Below are 23,042 nucleotides of genomic sequence, written 5' to 3'. Positions count from 1 at the left end.
CTATAGTATAGCTTGATATCAGGAAATGTGATACCTCCCACATTGTTCTTCATTTTCAAGATTGCTGAGGCTATTCAGGTTCTTTTTTGGTTCCATATAAATTTTTGAAATATTTTTTCTAGATCTGTGAAGTATGCCCTTGGTATTTTAATAGAAATTACATTGAATATATAGATTGGTTAGGGCAGTATGGACATTTTTTTTTCCATTTTTCTGAAGCTGGAAACAGGGAGAGACAGTCAGACAGACTCCCACATGCGCCCGACCGGGATCCACCCGGCACGCCCACCAGGGGCGACGCTCTGCCCACCAGGGGGCGATGCTCTGCCCATCCTGGGCGTCGCCATATTGCGACCAGAGCCACTCTAGCGCCTGAGGCAGAGGCCACAGAGCCATCCCCAGCGCCCGGGCCATCTTTGCTCCAATGGAGCCTTGGCTGCGGGAGGGGAAGAGAGAGACAGAGAGGAAAGCGCGGCGGAGGGGTGGAGAAGCAAATGGGCGCTTCTCCTGTGTGCCCTGGCCGGGAATCGAACCCGGGTCCTCTGCACTCTAGGCCGACGCTCTACCGCTGAGCCAACCGGCCAGGGCCTTCAGTATGGACATTTTAATGTTGTTAGTTCTTCCTATCCATGAACATGGTATATGCTTCCACATGTTTGTATCTTCCTTGATTTCTTTTATCAATGAGTCTTATAATTTTCTGATTACAAGTCTTTTACCTCCTAGGTTAAATTTTCTCTTAGGTACTTTATTTTTTGTTGCAATAGTAAATGGGGTTGTATTCTTAATTTTTCTTTCTGACAGTTCATTATTTTCTGTGGGGAGAATCTATCCATTACTGTCAGTTGGGTGTTAAAATCCCCTACTATTACTGTATTGCTATTGATCTTTCCATTTATATCCATTCAAACCTGCTTTGTATATTTAGGTGTTCCTATATTGGAACACCTGGAAGACCTCTTAATGCCAACACAATTAACAAGATAGTTAAATTTATAGCTGATTATATAATCCAACTATTTATTTAACATGTACAGATTTTAGAATTCAGATAATTAAACATTTATCTAATTAAACCATTTATATATGAATTTATAAACATTGTCTTGATTCAGAAAGGGGTTGAAAAATTAGGGGTTGATGCTTTACTATAATGGTACAACTCAGGCACACTGAATTTGAAATAGGCATTTTGGCAGTGGTTTGAATAAAAAAAAGCATGAGGTGTTAGACTAGTGGGGTCAAACTGACCTTGGTTAAGCAACCTGGATATTTGAGTTCTGATTAGGAAAGAATTAAGAGCCAAGACTCAAACTATAAGAGAAAGTTTATTTAGATAGTTACAATGGTAGAAGTAATGGGCTTTAGGAAACAAGTTACAGAGGTTAAAAAAAGAAAAAAAAAAAGAGGAACTTAGCCTGACCTGTGGTGGCGCAGTGGATAAAGCGTTGACCTGGAAATGCTGAGGTCGCCGGTTCGAAACCCTGGGCTTGCCTGGTCAAGGCACATGTGGGAGTTGATGCTTCCAGCTCCTCCCCCATCTCTCTCTCCTCTCTCTCTCCCTCTCTCTCTCCTCTCTAAAATGAATAAAAAAATAAATAAATAAAAATTAAATGAAAAAATTAAAAAAAATACTTAAAAAAAAAAAAAGAGGAACTTAGAAGAAAGAGAAATATTCCTGAAGGGAAGGAGAAAAGGAGGGGGAGGAGGAAGGGGAGGGGGAAAAGGCTCAGGTGTGCTTCCTGGAGGGAGAGCCATACACTGGGTCCTATGTCCTAAGGGCTTTTAAGGGTGAAGATTTTAGGGAAGGTCCCAAGGGAGGATCTCTGTAGTATGTCCTTCCAGGGTCTCCACTGATTGGTGGGGACAGGGTCCTTCATCAACACAGCTCATCCTGAGGTCAGTTGTGGAGTAGCCTGTCTGATTTTGCTGCTTTTCTGGGCCTGGAACTGCAACTCAGTCCTGGCCTATTGTCTTGCTTTGGTGACTTTCTGCACCCGGCCCATGGTCCTTGTTCTGTTCATGTCTGTCTATCTGCCTGCCACAGGCACAAAGAGGGGAGACTTAAAGAGAGAAATGAGGAAACTGATGGAACAGAATAGGAAATGTGAGTGCCAGCAAGACCAGTGTGCATTGATGTGGAGAGATGTAAATGTCTAAAGAATTTTAGATTTCTCAGTGAAAGATGCTGTTGCCATAAGAACAAAGAGGTGTGAAATCTGTTGATCCTGGCATACATGAACATTTATAGTTATTTAAAAAGTTTTAAACTGTCTTATTTCCCATGGTTATTAAAATTTAATTGTGTGTGTTTGGGGGTGCTGGGGTGGCAGTGAGATTTTGTTGATAATTTTCTAGTTTTTTAATCATAAACAAAACTATAACAGAGTAACATGTTTTTAATTAGAAACCTGGGTTAGAGAGGATTAACTCAGGAATAAATTTATTTTTAGTTCTGCAGGTTTAAAAAAATTAGAAGGATCAACATGCCAACATGCCAAACTGAATTTTTTCTCTTTTCAGTATTTTTAGGCTATGATTTTGATAACCTGAAGTAATTACCTGTTTTTTTAAATAAGTATTTTAGCTTTGTTTTCTATTTTATATGTTCTTTGGTAGTATAAATTCCACATTATTTCTTTTTCAAAAATACTGGACTTGAGTTTTAAATTTGCCTGAAAATTTCCCTTATCTCTCATGTAGACCTTGGTTTCATTCTTAGTTCATCTACTTGGTCACTTATACACTCAAGCCACTTTGAAATTTAGAGACTTATTAAACATTAAGAAAAGGCCAGATTTTCAGCATAGCTCAGAGAAATTTTATAAAGTTTAAAGCAAACATGAGAAAGTTACACATTTATAGGTGCTCTTTATTGTAACTAATTTTTAGTGTGATCTGAACCATGAATAAGTACCAAACAAGTTAATTTTCATTTCTCAAGCTCCTTTAAAATATACTACTGGAAGCAGGTTTCCCTCCTCATAGAAGAAATCAAGGCAGGCCCCAGGATTTTTCTGGTGACTTTAAGTAATAGAAGTTCCTAGAGTCACACTAAGCTCCAGATAGTCTCAACTCAGAAAATAGAATGCCCAATGTTCAACAGTCATCAAACTCATAGTGGGATTTATTATCACTTTTTTCCCCTCACCCTGGAAGCATGCAAGGCAGCTGCTAAAGATGGAGGGCAAAGAAACTTTTTTTTCTCACATGCATCCTTTCCCATTTGCTAGTTTTGGAGTGTGGGAGGGAAGAGGAAAGGGGAAGAAGAATCTGGATGTTTTTACTTGAACAGGCAGTGTCACAGGGTGGTGGTGCTCTGTGCTGTAAGACTCCAACAATTTTTTTGTTGTAAGTGCTTGACATCAAACTTTTGATTACTGAAGCATCCACTGCAAAGACTATATATGCAATAAACACATCACCAACTATGCAAATGGATGAAGAGCTAGGTCACCCAACCCATGAAGCAAAGAGCTCTGGTTTGAGGGCTTGCATTTCCCTTTCCTTTTAATTTCTGCTTTCTTGTTTTAAATTCACCAATAAAGAGTGAAACCACAAAAACCAAGTGACCTCACTCTCAACTCCAAGAAAGGTAGAACCCCAGATCGCTTCATCACATACTCTCTCTTTCTCCCTTTCCTCCGCCTGTCCCTTCCTTCCTTCCTGTGACTCACTGTATAGCCCCTGGGGTGTCCTGGGCCTGGGTTTGCTGTCTACCTTCAGGACTTGTGAGTAATAAAAATTTCCAAAGTTCCCTGATGGCTGTTGCTCAGGTGGGTCTTTCAATCATGACAAGAATCCTAAGGGCTAGTCCCAGAGTAACACTGGCTTCAGTTAGAGAACTGTCTGTGGAGACTTTCCACAGGTCCTACAGGTTGTACAGGCCCAGGTGAGTGACCCAGGCATTTTTAGCTAGTCACTGTTGATCGACTGAGACCCAGCTTGACAAGACATTTATAGCTACCCTTACTCAGTGGACATTTTTCTGGGCACTTCAAGCCTCCCTCAGGGGGGCTCCTCTGATTGGTATGCTGGAAGGGACCATCTCTGATGCCCCAGTTTTCAGGCTGCTGTTCCCTTTAAAACCTCTGTAAGTGTCTGTCTCATTGCTCCTCCTTTCAGGGTAGGATTTTGTTGCATAGAACTTCAAACAACCTCAGACTGTTTTACCAGATACAGTGGTCCCTCGTCTATTCTGGCAGTAAGGTTCCAGAACCCCCTGCAATAGGCGAAAATCCGGGAAGTAGCGACCTTATGTTTATTTTATTATCTATATATATTTTAAAGTTTTATAAACCCTTCCTACACTCTTATAAACCTTTCCTACACTGTTATTAATCTTTCCCACACTCTCATAAACACTTCCTATGCTTATTTTACCGCAAAATAATTAAAATAATAAATAGATAAAAATGTCTATTACTGCAAAATCCCATGATATAGTGAAAAATCTGTAATACAAAATTAAATATATACAATTTCTAGTGAGACTGCAAAAAGTGAACCACAATATGGTGAGAGACGACTTTAGGTCCACATCTGGTCCACAGGAAATCTTCCCCCATTTTTGGACCTCCCTTGGGAACACAGAGCTGTCTCTTTATAGGTTAAGCAGGTTTTCAGTTTGCAGTAGCCAAAGTGTCTGACCAGTTTGTTCCTCCTGTTCTTCACATTTTCTGGCAGAATTTTGTGTTTCCTAACAAAACAACAAAGATGGCAATGTTTTCTTATAGACAGCAAGAACTGATGAAGTCATGAACCATTCATTCTATATAATTCATTGTAATTAACTTGATAAAGACATGAGAATAACTTTAAGAAAATTTTTATAATAAAATTTTACCTTCATTATAAATATCTAGGATTCATTCTTTTGCTTGGTATAGGTAGGTGGATTATAGATAAATTATAGAACAAATGGATGATTTCTACAAAACTGACCATATTAAGCTGGCATCTGACTGTGGTTTTATATATGCCAAGACGTTGCTCCTCATTTTTCAGCATGACCAGGAGGAATCTGGTACAATTGTTATTTTGAGTATATAATACATTATGTTGAAAAGCCCTGTACTATATATATTATACTTCTTGTTAATAAAAGCTACATTAACATGAGGGTTGAAAATAAATTTAGAAAATTTAACTTAGAAAAATTTTATTATGTGCTCTAAGATATGCAAATTACTATTAGTAGTTGCTATGGTAAGTGATATCCAGTGTCAACTCTATATAAATGTCAACAGTTAACAGCACATAGTACATGTTTTTGTCATCTCCAAAGCTGACTGATTTCTACTTGTTTGAAAATATGTCACGCTTTGAAGACTATTCCAGAAGGACCTATAATTTGTCAGCATTAATCATTGCGCATAGGAGTATGCAGGATTTTATGTGACGGGTTTTACAGTGCTAGCCAAAGTTTTAAATCTCTTATTTGATTCCATATAAATTCAGTCACTGAAATGATTAGTAAGAATCATGCATCTGTGCTAAATCTTTAGTTTTGTCAAGCATTTTCATCCATATGCTCTCATACGGTTATATTTCTATATTAAATATTGGGCTATATTTCTAATAACAATTGCAGTTAAATTAAAATTATTCATAGTTTAAAAAATGAAACTGTTTCTTTATTTTGTTTATGATGCTATACATAAAAATATTTCTTCCCTTAACATTTTATTTGTGTAGAAATATGGAAAAGGTAATGACTAAGTGCAATCAAGGTGTTCTGAATCTCCCAGTAGATTAAGCATAACAATAATTTCTATTTTTGAATGTACTGTACTATTAAAAAAGAATACATTTCTTTTACTGTGAAGACCATTGGATTACCCTGCTGGAACCCAGATTTCATTCTGTTAAAAATATTCAATCAGGACTGAAAAGTTAAAAATATTGTTTCCTATCTAATTCTTCTGAAAATATTTAAGTGTCTGACAGTTCCTAAAATTTTAGGGATTGGAATAGAGCTCTATATAGTCAGTGATTTGGTTCTCACTAAGAATTTTTAAAAATCATGAAAAGTGGAGCATCCACTAAGCTTGGCTTGTTTGTTTTTCCTTCTAATTTAGAATTACCTCCTGATAGAAAGTTGATGGGTCAGATTGATGGAAGTAGCAAATCTTGGTCAGGGGAAATAGTTTGAAAGTAAAAGTAAACATGCTTTTTATTTTCTTCATATTTTTAAGAGGGGCACAGAAATTTGATGCACAAATGATGTTTGTTTACTGAAGGAGCTAAATTTTGTGAATCCTAAGTACACTGCCTATAAATGACAAATAATGAAGTACTCTAGCTAATAGTATCATGACATCAATTAGTTCCCAAGTTGTGCCATTTAATAATCTATGTATCTATCTATGTATCTATCTATGTATCTATCTATATATCTATCTATGTATCTATCTATGTATCTATCTATGTATCTATGTATCTATCTATTTATTTTCAGTGAGGGGGAGAGGCAGAGACAGACTCTTGCATGTGCCCCAACCGGGATCCACCTGGCAAGCCCACTAGGGAGTGATGCTCTGTCCATCTAGGGTCATTGCTACATTGCTCAGCAACCGAGCACTTCCTAGCACCCCAGGTGGAGGCCATGGAGCCATCTTCAATGCCCAAGGCCAATTTGCTCCAGTTGAGCCATGGCTGCAGGAGGAGAAGAGAAAGAGAGAGAGAGGGAGAGAGAGAAGTGAGAGGGGGAGGGATGGAGAAGCAGATGATCACTTCTCCTGTGTGCCCTGGCTAGGAATTGAACCAGGGACATCCACATGCAGTCTGATACTCTACGACTGAGCCAACTGGCCAGGGCTGCCATTTAACTTAGAAAATTATTTTGATGCTTTAAACCTGTAATTAAAGTAGTATAATGTGTGTATGCCTGTTATACATTATAATCAAAAAAATAAATTTTACTCAAGTCATTTTTAACTTAATTATTTTCCTCAGAATGCAATAAAAATTATGTTCTCACTTTTAACAATTATTCAATGTATAAAGTTACAAAGTCCAAATAATTTAGTTGGGAATATATATATTATATATATATAATATATATATAATATATATTATATATATTATATATATATAAAATATATATATAATATATATATAATATATATATAATATATATAATATATATATTATATATATATATAATGGAAACTTCACAGTTATAATCCAGTGATCCAAAGAGATCATGTGAAAAAGATACCATAAGCCTAGTTCTTACTGGTAAGCAATTACTACATTTTCACACTTTCCTGATAAAGAGCAGCAAGGAAATTCAGAAATTTAGTGTCATTTTTAAAAACCTATATATATATATCATGAGATTAAAACAATAAGATATTTTATAAAAACTAAACTTTCTCAGAAAAGTATTACAATAATTACCATCTTTTTCATACAGTCATTAGTTGTTTTTTTTAAATTAAAAATATTTATTTTAGCAAGAGAGGAAGGGAGAGACAGGAACATCAATCTGTCCTGTATGTGCCCTGACTGGGGATCAAACCAGCAACCTGTGTACTACAGGATGATGCTCTAACCAATCAAGCTTTTGGCCTGGGTATTTTAGGTTTTTAACAGCACAATATGTAGGCCTGGTTTCCATCATGGTTTCCTACTTAGAACACTTATCAAAATGGATGTGTCTAGCTGTTTATTTACAGGAGGAATAGGTGGCACAAGTGAGTTTACCAAGAAACTGACTCTAAGAAGGACATTATACATAGAGAAAGTTTACAGACAAGGGATCTACAGATCAACAGCTATGAGGTAGTGATGGAGACAGGACTGACTAGAAAAAGTTGAACTCCAATGCAGTGTGTAATTGTTAATTTTAGGTATTGACTTGATGAGGCTACCTGGGGTTTTTTGGCTAAGTGTTATTTCTGAGTGTGTCTGCGAGGGTACTTCTGGATGAGATAGCATTTGACTTGGTGAACTCAGTACAGCAGATTGCCCTCTTTAATGCAGTGGGGCCTTATTCAGTCCATTGAAGGCCTGAGTAGAACAATAAGTGGAAGGTTTAATTTATTTCTTTTTTTCTATCTATCTCATTTTGGGTCTGATTTCTTAGAGAACACTTAGACTAATACAAGGGGCCTTAGCTGATCCTGCAGAGTGCTTGGGATTTCTGGGGATAGAGACCATTTTTCAATGGATATTCAGTATTTTTTTTATCGTCTACTCCATTATGTATGTAGTATGGGAATGCAATGATGAATAAGACTTAAGTCTTGCCCCCAGAGTGTTGACAATACATTAGAGAAAAGTGAATCTTCAAAAGTAGACTATCAAGCATAAGGGATGGACTTATTTCTGTTTTGGTAGAGTTGGTTTTCAGTGCCTCCCATATCCTACTATATAGATGGTTAATTCACTCTTCCTGTGCTTAAAGTTACCTCTGAGACTATTATATAAATCAAATATGTCTCTTTTGATCCCTCTGAATGGGCAGATAGTAATAATAACTAGTACTTCTTTAGAATTTTACAGTTTACAAAGTGTAGAATCCCTTTGTCATCATTTAAAAATAAGACAACAGAGGCCCAAGGAAGTTACATGATTTGCTCAAGTGAAAGAGCCAGCATTCAAACACTATTTTGTTTCTCTGTATGACTCTGGTCACCTGTGGAACTGCAAAGGGACCAAAAGAGGCCACTTGCTGAACCCATATCCTCCAACTGGATGAGCTCTCCTTGTCCAAGATTGGTAGTTTTTCTAACACTGTGAAGTATTTAGTCTGATTATGAGTAAGATTATTAGTTCCAAGTGCACTTTCTTTGAATTTATTTTCTAGATGAAGAAAATTTATTCATACATTTTCTACTCCCCATGTTTTCTCTCTTTAATTTACTTTCAATGATTTTTTACTTTTCAATTATAGTTGAAAAACAATATTATATTAGTTTCATGTATACAGCTCAGTGATTAGGCATTTTATAACTTAATAGTGATTACTCCAATAAATCTAGTATCCATCTGACACCATACATAGTTATAACAATGTTATTGACTATATTCCCTATACTGTACTTTATAACCCCCTGCCTGTAACTACCAGTATGTACTTCTAAATCCCCTTGTTCCCTTAACTCATCCCCCCAACAAACCTCCCATCTGGCAGCAGTCAATATATTCCCTGTATGTATGAGTCTGTTTCTATTTTGCTTGTTTGTTTATTTCATAGATTCCACATATATTTGAAATTATATGGCATTTGTCTTCTTCTGTCTGACATTTCATTCAACATCATACCCACTAGAACAATACATATACATCCAATGAATATATGGATGTATACATATACATCCAATGTATATGTATTTCCAATTTAGTGTTTTGGGGTAAACACCAGAAGTGGAACTGCTTGGTCCTTCTTTGTCTCTTGCTGTATAGCCCTTGTTTTAAAGTCTATTTTGTCTGGTATAACTATTGCTATCACAGCTTTTTTGCGTGTTTGTTTCCAGTTTCATGAAATATCTTGTTCTATCCCTTGACTTTCAGCCTATTTATGTCTTTCAATCCAAAGAGAGTCTCTTGTAGACAGCATATGTCAGGATCTTGTTTTGTTATCCATTCAGCCTCCATATGTCTTTTGATTAGAACATTTAATTCACTTGCATTAAAGTAATTATTGATAGATATATCAACAATAAATAAATGGCAATAAATAAATGGCAATAATAAATAAATGAGAACAAATAAATAAATAGCTAATAAATAAATGCCATTTTATTATTCATATTTTTAATCTTTTTTTCTTCTTAAAGAAGACCTTTAACATATCTTGTAATACTAGTTTGATGATGATAAATTTCTTTAACTTTTTCTTATCTGTCCTTCTATTATAAATGAAGCTTTTCTAGGTAGGGGAGTCTTGGTCCTTGCTTTTCATCATTTTGAATATTTCTTGCCAGTTCCTACTGGCCTGCAAAGTTTCTGCTGAGAAATCAGCTGATAGTCTTATGACTTGTGGCCCCTTGTAGGTAACTAACTACTTTTCTCTTGCTGCTTTCAAGATTCTCCATTTTCTTTAACCTCAGCATTTTAATTATGATGTATTTTGGTGTGGGCATCTTTGGCTTCATCTTGTTTGGGACTCTGTACTTCCTGGACTTGTATGTTTACTTTCTTCACCAGGGTAGGGAAGTTTCCCATCAGTATTTTTTCTTACATACAATTTCAGTTCCTTGCTCTTTCGTTTCTCCTTCCTGCACCCCCATGATATGAGTGTTGGTAATCTTGAAGTTTTCTTGGAAGCTCCTTATATTACCCTCATATTTTTGGATTCTTTTTACTTCTTGCTGTTCTGAATTGATGTTTTCTTTCAAATCTCTGATTTGATCCTCTGCTGCATCTACTCCACTGTTGATTCCCTGTAATGTTTTCTTTATTTCAGTAATGTATTCTTTAGTTATGACTAGTTATTTTTTATATCTCAGGTTTTATGTTTCCTCTCTCTTTTTTGATGTTCTAAATTTATCTATCTTTTCCCTAAGTTAATTGAGCATCTTTTTAACCAGTGTTTTGAACTCTGCATCTGCTTGATTGTCTCCATTTTGTTTGGTTCTTTTTCTGGAGTTTTTTGTTATTTCATTTGGACATGCTTCTCTGTTTCCACATTTTGACAGCCTCCCTGTGCTTCTTTTTGTATGTTAGGTACAGGTGCTATGTCTCCTGGGTTTGGAAAGTGGATTTATGTAGCAGATGTCCTGTAGGGTCTAGTGGCACAGCTTCTCTGATCATCCAAGCTGGGCACTCCAGGTGTGCCCCACCTCTCCTCATGTGGGCCATGTACATCCTTCTGTTGTAATTGAACCTTGATTGTTGTTGGCACATCAATGGGAGGTTTACCCCCAGGCTGATAAACTGTAAGGACTGGCTGTGACCACCATGGAGAATCAGCTGTGCAGGGGCCTATTCCACAGAGCAGGACTTACTTCAGAAGGGCTCTGGTGTTTGATGAGTGTGTCCTTGAATGTGTTGCTTGAGGATGTGGTTGGGTGGTTTCAACATGGTCTGAAGTTTTTCACTGGCTGTGTTGGCTCTGGAGCCTCCCAAGAGGAACAGACCAAGGTCAGCCACCACTTGTGCCCTGCCTGGGGTCAGCCAGCATGAATTATAAAGCAATCTGTAAATGGTTGTTACTTGTGTTGGGCTTGGAGGTGTCCATAAGAGGCCAACTTGTGAATCAAGGACAGCTGTTGCTAGTCTGGGCCTGAGGCCACTTAATGAGAGGCACAAGGCATCCTGAGGCCAGAGTCTGCCTGGTTGAGGAAAGTTTGAAGCATGAGCTAAGACAATTCTTTTGTATGGAAAAGCCATTGGAAATAGCTTAGGTGGGTGTGGGGAAACAACTATATTAGGCTTGCTCCCTGGTTTCCCGGCTGCAAGCATTGCACAATAAGTGCGTGAATATATGGCCACATGTGTGTCTCAGTAAAAAGCTATGGGTGCTTTCCTTCAGGGGCAATTCTCCCAGATTGCTCTCCCACCACTGCAAGGTATGTTTTCCTGATTCCCTCAGCCGTCATCATGGGGGGTGATTTCCTGATCCCTTGCCTTCCACTGTGAAAAGCAGGCTTTCCTTTGTTTACTTGCTCACCTGTCTTTGCCTGCCTCCAGTGAACAGAAATGACTCAATGCTTCCAGGCTCCGCAGTTCCTCCACTGTCTGCCTGATTCAGTGCGAACCTGCATCGCCTCAACCACCAGCATTACAGTGGGCTTCAAAGTTGGATAGGCTGAGATCTCAGTGAATCACTAGGGCTGGTGGAACAGGAATAGCCAGGTTGATACAGACTCAGATATGGTGCCTATCTGTCAGCTTTTTGAGGGGAGGGCTCATTAAAGAAACAATAGACTCTGTCAGCACTTTGTCATGAAAAAGCTGTGCCTTCAACCTCATCATTATGCTATCACAGTTTTTTTAAATTTATTTATTCATTTTAGAGAGGAGAGAGAGAGAAAGAAAGGCGGGAGGAGCAGGAAGCATCAACTCCCATATGTGCCTTGACCAGACAAGTGCAGGTTTCGAACCAGCGACCTCAGCATTCCAGGTCGATGCTTTATCCACTGCACCATCACAAGTCAGGCTCAACCTCATCATTATGCTAGACAATTCAGTTTCTTCCCATATGTCCCTGATGCCTTTCAATCTACTGCCTTAGTGCTGGAGTTCAGAGGGAATACATCAGAGTAAATTCTTGCATGGGCCCTTTAAGAGGGATTGCCTTGGATGGCAATAGCTTTTCTATCTTTCAGCTATAGTCCCCACTGTTTTTTACAGCCAGAGGTATGGGGACTTTTCTTTCTGGCACTGGAACCCTATACTGAGGTGGCTGGTGAGGGCTGGAACCCTTTGCTTCTCTGGAAAGGCCTCTGAAGCTGAGATATTCTTCCTGATTTTATTTATTTATTTATTTATTTAAAAATTTAATGCTTATTTTATTGATTAGAGAGAGGAAGGGAGAGAGCGAAAGAGAGGAATGTGCCCATTAATATGTTCCTGTATGTGCACTGAACAAGAACCAAACCAGCAACCTCTGCACAGCTGGACGATGCTTCACCAACCGAGCCTTTGGGCCAGGGCTATTCTTTCTTATTTTAAACCACCTCACTTGGGTGTGGGACCAGCCTGGTGTGTGTCTCTGCCCCTTCTACCAGTCTCAGTTTATCTTCTTTATAGCCTTTGTAACGCTTATGTTCAACCAGATTTCAAGTACTTCTGACGAATGATTATTCTATAGTTCAGTTGTAATTTTGATGTGATTGTGGGAGGTTCTGAGTACTGTGTTTACCTACCCTGCCATTTTGACCAGAACCTCTCCTCCATGTTTTTTCTTATTTCTCTTTTTTACAAAGTCCTACTTTTTAATATTGTTGCTCTCATCATATCTTGTTTTTTACTTAAAGATTAAAGATCAGACTGGAGGCCCAAGAGTTTTTGTTTTACCTCACAAAGGAAAAATCATTGTCACATATAGTTAAAATACTACTGTCTTAAAACTTTCTTTTTTGAGATAATTGCGGATACACATGCATTTTGAAGAATCAATATGGAGAGTTCCCATGTATTCTTCACCCAGTCTTCCTCAGTGGTAATATCTTGTGTACCTATAGTCTACGGCAAGATTACTTTTTTAACTTTCTTATGATAGCCTTGTTAAAGAATCTCTGTATTTTGAACTATGTGGTGGATTTATTTATTAGTCAGAGGCAACAGAATGATTATGGGAGTCAAAAATAAGTTTGAATTTGAAATCTGCATTTTCAAGTTGGAAAAATTGTTTTGCTTAGTTTTCTGTTTTGTACAATAGTGTCATAAAAAAAACAAGTGAAGTATTGAATGTAAAATCCCTTTGTAAATTATAAAGATCTATGCAAGTGATTGGTATATTATTGCATGCTGCATTTAATAAGGTGTTTGGAGACCATATGAACAACAATTTCTTTCAAATTCATGTTGGTTATTACCTATTACTTATGGTTTTTCTGTTTTTTTAAATAATTTAAAAATATTTGGGGGAAGTAATAAAGAATAAAAGCTTTATCTTGCAATTTCCAGAGATGTCAATTTCTCTTTTTTTTCTTTAAATAAATAAGACATTTTTACTTTTAAATAATCAGGTAACCTTCCTGACCTCACTGAAATTGATTTAGACATTTAGCCTTAAATAGCATCCTCTTAGTGAAGAGCATATTATAAATATCTCTCATTTCTCTGCCAATAAATTTATGCTGTTTCTAAGATATAAGTTTGTTTTTACCAAAAAGACATTGAATTTTATAGCAGAGCATGAGTTTTGTCTTTGAATTGCTTGTCAGATGGGTCAGAAACTGATGTGTAACCCATCTTTAAGTTTTTTTCAAACAAATGAAATTTCTTGGTATACATTGTTTTTGTACTAACCTTACTCAAGGCACCAATTTACTTTCCTGCTCATATTTTCCTTTCCCTTTATTTTTTTTTTTGCTTTATTTTATATTTTTAAAGCTTCTTAAAATATAAATAATGAGTTTTATTTTCAGCCTATGTAGATGTACAACCTCCACACTATAACTGTAGATATATGTTTAGGTACTGCCTGAGCATAAGAATTTTTTTTTTCTGAAGCTGGAAACGGGGAGGCAGTCAGACAGACTCCCACATTGGCCCAACCTGGATCCACCCGGCATGCCCACCGGGGGCGTCGCCCGTAGCGACCAGAGCCACTCTAGCGCCTGGGGCAGAGGCCAAGGAGCCATCCCCAGCACCCGGGCCATCCTTGCTCCATTGGAGCCTCGCTGCGGGAGGGGAAGAGAGAGACAGAGAGGAAGGAGAGGGGGAGGGGTGGAGAAGCAGATGGGCGCTTCTCCTGTGTGCCCTGGCCGTGATTCGAACCCAGGACTTCCGCACGCCAGGCCGACGCTCTACCACCGAGCCAACCAGCCAGGGCCTGAGCATAAGAAATTTAACAGTTGTTCAAACATGCTATCAACAGAGAGTTTGCAATTCATCTGCCTAGAATTAAATAGATGCCCTATAAATCCTCTCCAAGGAACAGTATATTTTAGACATCAATTATAAATAAGATAGCTAATTGTTGCTAATAATATTCTAGCAAATAAATACTATGTTAAAGTATTATAATGCAATTTTACAATGCAAGGGGCTCAGACCTGTTGTAGCAAATATTAAGACTTTAAGGTATGAGGCAAATACTGGAAGATTTGTCAACTTTATATTTGAACAATCAAGTTTGCCACTCACTGTTGCCATGGCAACCAAGCAGCCTCTCTGAAGTAAGCAACTAAATTTCATTGCTTCACACTGTAAAAATAGCAGCTGTTAATGGTTCATTTTTTTTTTTATTTTTCTGAAGCTGGAAACGGGGAGAGACAGTCAGACAGACTCCCACATGCGCCCGACTGGGATCCACCCGGCTCGCCCACCAGGGGGCGACGCTCTGCCCACCAGGGGGCGATGCTCTGCCCCTCCGGGGCGTGCTCTGTTGCGACCAGAGCCACTTTAGCGCCTGGGGCAGAGGCCAAGGAGCCATCCCCAGCGCCAGGGCCATCCTTGCTCCAATGGAGCCTCTCTGCGGAAGGGAAAAGAGAGACAGAGGGGAAGGGGTGGAGAAGCAGATGGGCGCTTCTCCTGTGTGCCCTGGCCGGGAATCGAACCCGGGACCCCTGCACGCCAGGCCAACGCTCTACCACTGAGCCAACCGGCCAGGGCCTAACGGTTCATTTTTGTATGAAAGCACAGCGTAAAACAAAATGTGCCCCTACACACATTTATGCCAATCCCAAGATGAAGTCGATGGTCAGCGAGGGTAACCAACCTTTCCATTTTGCAGCTGAGGGGTTTCCCAGCACATGGGACTTGCAATGCTAAAACCAGGATAGGCAAACTGGGGTGGCTGATTATCCTGCCAGCCTTCCTCATGTAGCATTACATTTTATGTTGCCCGCAGGCACACCTCATTTTGTGAAATAAAGTAGTTTTGAGCAGTAAAATTATTTGATGAAATGCTGTTTGGGGATGACATGCAGCCTACAGGAAGGAGAGTCTGGAAGCAAGGAGGCCAGTTTGAAGGCTACTGCAGAAGTCCACGTATGAGGAAATAGACAGCATTATGAAGGGCACCTTCGTAATTTCTTTATGGCCAATAATGAGTTCTCCTATTATACTATACATAGAACCAGCAGATGCTGGTTTATTGGCCAATAAGGTTTGGTATGCCCACTCAGGGCAGTGGCCTCTGGTACCAGCTACGGTGCTGTCTTCAGACAAAACTCTGGCCTGTATTCTGCCAGAGGGAAAAGATTTGCCTCTCTTGGTGCCGCTGACAGCTCTCTCATTTCACCCATAGCTTTTGATTTGTTAATCCTATTGCTGTAGTTGGTAATATTTCTGTTCATGCAATGTATCCCACTCCTTCCACAGTGACCATCATGGAAGATACCTGTGGTTTACATTGTGAAGCGAGCAAAAGGGGTGAAATGTTGGTCAAATAAGTTTGTAAATATGACATAGATGTTTGCTCACTTTGGGTGTGGGAGACAGGCTGCAAGCAGGCTGGGTCATTATAGCATTTTCCCCACACCCTTGACTGTTGTATGATAGAGGGTAGTGCACTCTTGAAGAATTCCATTTATGCTTCAGATAAGTGACTTTGTATCAGAGACTTCCTTATTTGTATATTGGATTAAAGGTTTTTATTTCTACACTATAAAATGGGGACAGACCAGGGGTTTGCTCTCTCAGTTCCTGCTATAACCATTGCAGGAGCCTCCCTGATTCCTTGCCCTCCATGGCTTCTCTTGTGGCTTGCCTGTCTTGGTGAGACACCAGTAAACAGAATGGCCCACCATCCTCCGACTTCACCATTTCTTTACCCGAATCCAATGGGAACCTGCATGTGAATGGCCATGAGGGCAGCCCTGGCCTTACAGTCAGATACCATCTGTCCCTCCAGGGCCCTCACCTTTGTTCCAGCCCCCCCTCTAACAAAACATCTCCCTCCTCTCTATTTACAAAGCCAAAGCTCCCAACATGTTGGTGAAAGCAAACAAAGGGAAAAATGAGAGGTTGTTTCCAATTTCTGTCCTCCTGTCAGGAATGCCCTGTTTCATAGACATTGTTAAAGGCAGAGTGGCATTCTTGGTTGATATGGCCATCAGCATAGATACTGTGGGATGGCACATTATCTTTTTTTGAAGCAACTTCTTCTTAGGAAGTACACAGAATCCCCTTATTTTATACCACTAACTATGAGCTCTGATATGGGTAAAGAATCTAAGAACATTGTAATTATTTCACAGTATGTGTAAATCAAGCCATCATGCTGCATGTCTTAAACTTACTAAGTCATGTATATCAATGTTTTCTGCATAAAACTGAGGGGAGAAAAAGAATCCAAGAAAACTAAGTACATGTTGCCTTCTGTAGGAGAGTTGAAGAGATTAGAGACACAGTCTAGGACAGACTATATCTGCTCTCTTGGTCCACTTTGGATAGTGTGTTCCCTTTAGCATCACGACTACCACTGGAATCTGTCTGTTATGTCACTGGTATCCTTCTTCTATTTCTTCAGCAGAACTAGGAACAGAGGGTTGCCTGCGGCTACTTGTTTAAGTCTTCCGTTTGTGGGGGGGGGGGTTGTTTTTTTTTGTTTTTTTTTTTTTGGTTTTTTTTTCTAGAGACAGAAAGAGAGTCTATCTCAGAGACAGGATAGATAGGGACAGACAGACAGGAACAGAGAGAGATGAGAAGCATTAATCATTAGTTTTTCGTTGTGACACCTTAGTTGTTCATTGACTGTTTTCTCATATGTGCCTTAACCGTGGGGCTACAACAGACTCAGTAACCCCTTGCTCGAGCCAGTGACCTTGAGTCCAAGCTGCTGAGCCTTGCTCAAACCAGATGAGCCCACGCTCAAGCTGGTGACCTCTGGGGTCTTGAACCTGGGTCCTCCACATCCCAGTCTGATGCTCTAGCCACTGCGCCACTGCCTGGTCAGGCCAGGTCTCATTTTTAAGGAACTAACTTATAGTGGCTAAGGCACTGGGTATAGACTGCTTTTGCCTGATATTAATAGATAAAATGGCTACTCAGCTCCCATCTTTCTTAAGAACAATGCAGGAAGAAGGACTTGCCTACTCAATAATCTGGCTCATCCTTGTAGCTGGATGCTGATAAGGAATGATTGGATCAGGGCGCAGAGAGTTTTGAGGCACTGTGGTACTACTCCCAACCACAAACTGAAGTTATCTTGTAGCTGCCTTTGCCTGAAGCCTTTTGACAAATTCATATAAATCCTGTCCCATCCCTCCCTCAGGACTGACACCCTTTGCTGGTCTCAGCCTGTCTGCACCCAGGAATTTTTTTAAAATAAATTTTCCTTTTGGAACACATTAACCTAGTGTTTTTGGTTCAGCCTGCGGTTTCTGCCTTTCAGTTATACATCCTGGTTTCACACTTCCAGTACCTTGGTTTCCTTCTACTTAAAAGAGGGATTAAATCTAGCAACTACTTATAGGGCCAAGTGTGAATTACATAAATAACAATATGAAGAGCAGTTAGAACAATTTATTTGCTATTACTATAGCTAGTTGCTTGAGAGGAACTGTGCAGCTCACAAGTGTCAGAAACCACTCACATGCACATATATTCCACAGATTTTAAGATACATGAGCTGGAAAAAAGATGCCTTCTTTAGAGCAGAATAACTAGAATCTTAACAGGATAACTGCAACCTGTAGTATGCAGGAGTGATTCTTGTGTTAGCATTTTTTAATAATCTTTTGATTAAAACACAAATGATAAACAGGTGGACAACCCACTATTCTTTATTTAATAGCTCTAATATAAAATAAATCAGATAACAATGTTCAGATTATATCAATCAAATGAAGCAACATTTTCAGTCCTCTACATGAAAATTTTAGTATGTGTTGGGCAGATAAAATATATCATGCTCACTTTGTTAAAGATGGCGCTGCCCACGTGGAAGCCCATCGCCCAGGTGATATTAATGTATGTTGGAGGTGGGCTGTGGACAGGCATGATCCTTATAGCATGGGGCTCGGTTTTAGGACTAAACCTTTTCCACCTTTTTTGATATGAGGTGGTGCAATCCCATCATGCCTCAGATAAGTGACTTTGCATTAGAGACTCCCCTATTTTGTATATTGAATTAAAGGTTTTGATTTCTGCACAATAAAGTAGGGAGACCAGGAGCTTGCTCTCTCAGTTCTTGAGATTAGCATTAGAGAGGAGAGCAGAGAGGAGAGCTGAGAGAGGCCACGTGTAGGAGGCCAAGGGAAGCAGCCAAGATAGTGGAATATTGAAAGAAAAGCCAGTTTGTACAGAGAGAAGTAGATGGGGAACAGGTGAATAAGGCTGGTGAGCTAGAAATCTTTGATTTAGTAAACTTGGGTAAGTCAGTAGCTTTGTGAGCACTGAATGAGTGGGTTTTGGAGCCCAGTGTGTGTTTTTACTTGTCCGCTGAGTGCAAGCTAGGATTAAAGCTAATGGCCCACCAGTTCTTGGCTCCATTGTTTCAATACCATCTGTCCTAATCTAATGCGAACCTGCATGTGAATGGCCATGATGGTGGCTACTGGCTTTACATTTGGAGTAGTCTGTGGCAGGATTCGATACAGATGAGTATGGAGCCACCTTTGAGTGGTGGAGTAGAGGATTGGCTGCTGTTATGGTTCCCCATGGCTGTCCTTTTGGGGACTGTAGGCTGGCTGACTTTTACAGCCATGTGTGAGGAAACCAAGAGCTCTGTGGAAGAGGCTGCCTGGGACCTGCAAACTGAACAGTGGAAGGAACTGGAGCAAATGCGAGAGAAAGAGATGCTGGCCCTGGATCTGGAGCAAGCACCAGAGAAGGAGGCCAACCAGGTTCGTGAGATTTGCTTGGAAATACAGCAGCTGCTGGTGGAGGAATCACAGGTTCATGAGTTGCAGCTTGCCCTGGACGTTATGGAGAGTCAGCAGCAGCAGGAGGCCGGGGCTGAGGCCGGGGCTGGAGCTGCAAGGTCTGCGGAGCAGAAGGCTGTGGCAGCCCAGGACTCGAGACCGGCAGCAGGAGCTGGTGTTTTCAGTTCCTCTTTGGAGATGCGGAGATTCGGGCTGGAGTGGCGATCCGCAGTCTCCGGAAGGTGAAAGCCCAGCAGCAAGGAATACTTATTATGTTCCTGGTAGGTCTGTGATTTGGGGACATAGGGTGGATGCCATCAAGCTCTCCAGAGCCGAGATGGAAATGCTGACTGTCATTGTCATGTGCTCCTCTTTGGGACAGTGTAAGACCTGCCAGAATGGCAGGGATGAGGGGAGTGGCTGAGGTCTCCTGGGCATGGAATGATTTCCTGAACTATGACCAGAGTGAGCACTGGCTCCTTTGTTGGATGGACTTACAAATTTTGGACAATGTGAAATACCCTGATGGAGGTGGGAGGCGGCTTTGCTAGAGGCCCTTCCCCTGCCCCAGGAAGCTTTTCCCATGGCTAGAAAGAAGGCCGAGGACATTTTGTGCTTTCGGCAAAGTGCTCAGAGACCAGTGAAGTGTACCTTTGTAATTGTTGAAATTGTATGATTTGTCATGTTGTTGTAATTTGTGTAATGTGCCTAATTTCCTTGCACAATGATACTGGTGATGTACAATAGATTGTGGGTAGTAAAGTGAGCATAGGGGTGGATTGTTGGGCAGATAAAATATATTATGCTCACTTTGTTAAAGATGGCGCTGCCCATGTGGAAGCCCATCGCCCAGGTGATATTAATGTGTGTTGGGGTGGGCTGTGGACAGGCATGATCCTTGTAGCCTGGGGCTTGGTTTTAGGACTAAGCCATTCCCACCCTTTTTGATGTGGGGTGGTGCAATCCCATCATGCCTCAGATAAGTGACTTTGTATTAGAGACTCCCCTATTTTGTATATTGGATTAAAGGTTTTGATTTCTGCACTATAAAGTGGGGAGACCAGGAGCTTGCTCTCTGGGTTCCTGAGATTAACATTAGAGGAGAGTCGGTGGGCATGGTGGCGCGTGCCTGTAGTCCCAGCTACTCAGGAGGCTGAGGCGGGAGGATCGCTTGAGCCCAGGAGTTCTGGGCTGTAGTACGCTATGCCGATCGGGTGTCCGCACTAAGTTCGGCATCAATATGGTGACCTCCCGGGAACATTAGAGGAGAGAGCAGAGAGGAGAGCAGTGAGAGGCCATGTGTAGGAGGCCAGGAGAAGCAGCCAAGGTGGTGGAGAAGCCAGTTTGTTTAGAGTTTATGCAGAGAGAAGGAGATGGGGAACAGAGGTGAATAAGGCTGGTGAGCTAGAAACCTTTAATTCTAGGAAACTCGGATAAGTCAATAGCTTTGTGAGCACTGAATGAGTGGGTTTTGGAGCCCAGTGCGTATTTTTACTTGCCCGCCAGGTGCAAGCTAGGATTAAAGCTAATGACCCACCAGTTCTTGGCTCCATTGTCTCATAACCATCTGTCCGAATCTAATGCAAACCTGAATGTGAATGGCCATGGTGGTGGCTACTGGCTTTGCAATATGAAACCCACATTTCCAAGTCTTCACCTATCTGTGGTTCAAGTGAAATTCAAATCAATAAAAAAAATTAAGCTAATATAATATTATAGAATAATAAAATTTACAACATTAATTTACATGCTGCTGGAAGTTTAGACTCTCTTCTATACAGGATATCTGGCTCCAAGCTAAGTGTCTCTTTCCAATATTTCCAGAAGTATACTCACAAAGTACCTCTCATAGATTTATAAACAAGTTGCTTCATCTTTTTCCACTTATTTATATGCGCTACTCTGAAGGCATTTGAAACAATGTTTTAACATTGACCCTACCCCACTGTCCTTTCTAAGAAAAGGTATATTCATGCCAGGAGTGTTGTTTTTGAGCATTCTCCAACACTACTGTCTTTGAGGTTGGAGAACAGCAATACATCTTCTGCCATCACTGGGTGGGAGTTGTGTGGTGGTCAAAGCAGGAAAGGGGAGAAACACATCCCCTGCTTTATAAGGCAGATAGGGAGGGGTAAGCATGCTCTGTTCACTGGAGTCCTGAGCAACTTCAGGTCTTTGAGTTGCACATGCTGGCACATGGTATTTTTTTTCTCTCTCATTTACCTCCATCAGCATGACTATTGAGCTTAAACTGAGGGTGAAGAAGAAACTAAAGACTTAACAATGAGCACTTATGCTGTTCTTGTCCTTATGTTTAATTTAAAGCTATTTACACATCCCGTTGTGAAATCATGGCTAGCTCTTGAGTAAGTCCATTTAATGTTCTAATTAACCCTATTGGGAATATGTTCATGATATAGAGAGTTTGTCTTTTTCCTGATAGCCAATCTGCATTTATTTTTTTCTAAATTTCTCATTCTCTCCATCTAAAATCTTTGTGATGTTTATAGTTCATAGTAAATGTTGGTCAAATAAGTTTGTAAATATGATATATATGTTTGCTTGCTTATAGTATGCATTGGGTGTGAGGGACAGGCTGTAAGCAGGCAGGGTCATTATAGACTAAAGCTTAGTTTTAAGACTAAGCTTTTCCACACACCCTTGACTGTTGCATGATAAGGGATGGTGCACTCTTATGAGGAATCCCACATATGTCTCAGATAAGTGACTTTGTATCAGAGACTTCCTTGTTTGTATATTGGATTAAAGGTTTTGATTTCTAGACTATAAAAGGAGAGCAGAGACAGGCCACGTGGAGGAGGCCAGGAGAAGCAGCCAAGGTGGCAGAGTGCTGAAGGAGAAGCCAGTTTGTGCAGAGTTTGTACAGAGAGAAGGAGATGGAGAACAGAGGTGAATAAGGCTGGTGAAGTACAAACCTTTGATTCTAGGAAACTCAGATAAGTCAGTGGCTTTGGGAGCCCTGAATGGAAACGAAAGTGTTTCTTCACTGTGTGTATTTCTTGCCCACTGGGTTCAAGCTAGGATTAAAGCTGATAACCCACCAGTTCTTGGCTCCGTTGTTGCATTACCATCTGTCTGAATCAAACCTGAACCTGCATGGGCCAGGCGGCTGTGATGGTGGCCATGGCTGCTGGCTTTACAGTAAGAGTACTCATAAACTGTTTCTTCCTCAAGCAAGCTAAACTATTCTAAACAGAAATGTCAATTCTGTTTTTCAAATTGCTTTTTATGTTTTTGTTGGAGCTTTAGGCAAAGTGTGTATATTGAGGTATACCTCAATTTACAAAATAGACATATTGCTGAAGATTGCATTAAAAATTTTTAAATTGAATCTTACTGTTCCATCAACAGTTCTAAAATTGGTATTGTTTTACCTTGGGGGCAGAGGGAAATCCCATAATGTTGTTAATTAAAACTTTTGTTACAAAATGGGTAAACATCAGGGCTAGCTTCATGTTGTTGTACTGCACTTTTTCCTGGGATTATTAGTCTTGGTGGTGGTTTATTTTAGGTTTAATAATAGAACTAAAGTGTTTCTAAGACATTCCCATGGCTTTTTGGGCCAGGGCAGATGGTACCAAGAACCCC

The 23,042-nt window shown here is 40.1% G+C and overlaps 1 non-coding gene across 1 annotated transcript; it reads right to left on the bottom strand.

Moving 5' to 3' along the window:
- Nucleotides 1–512: 512 nt before the first annotated feature.
- On the bottom strand, nucleotides 513–588 carry TRNAS-AGA (transfer RNA serine (anticodon AGA)). The gene has a single exon. It is a non-coding gene; the product is annotated as a tRNA-Ser (tRNA).
- Nucleotides 589–23,042: the final 22,454 nt, after the last annotated feature.

The sequence above is a fragment of the Saccopteryx bilineata genome, chromosome 4, assembly GCF_036850765.1.
Source record: "Saccopteryx bilineata isolate mSacBil1 chromosome 4, mSacBil1_pri_phased_curated, whole genome shotgun sequence".
Taxonomy (NCBI): domain Eukaryota; kingdom Metazoa; phylum Chordata; class Mammalia; order Chiroptera; family Emballonuridae; genus Saccopteryx; species Saccopteryx bilineata.
The sequence above is the reverse complement of the archived record's forward strand: the minus strand, read 5'-3'. Positions and strand labels throughout refer to the sequence as shown.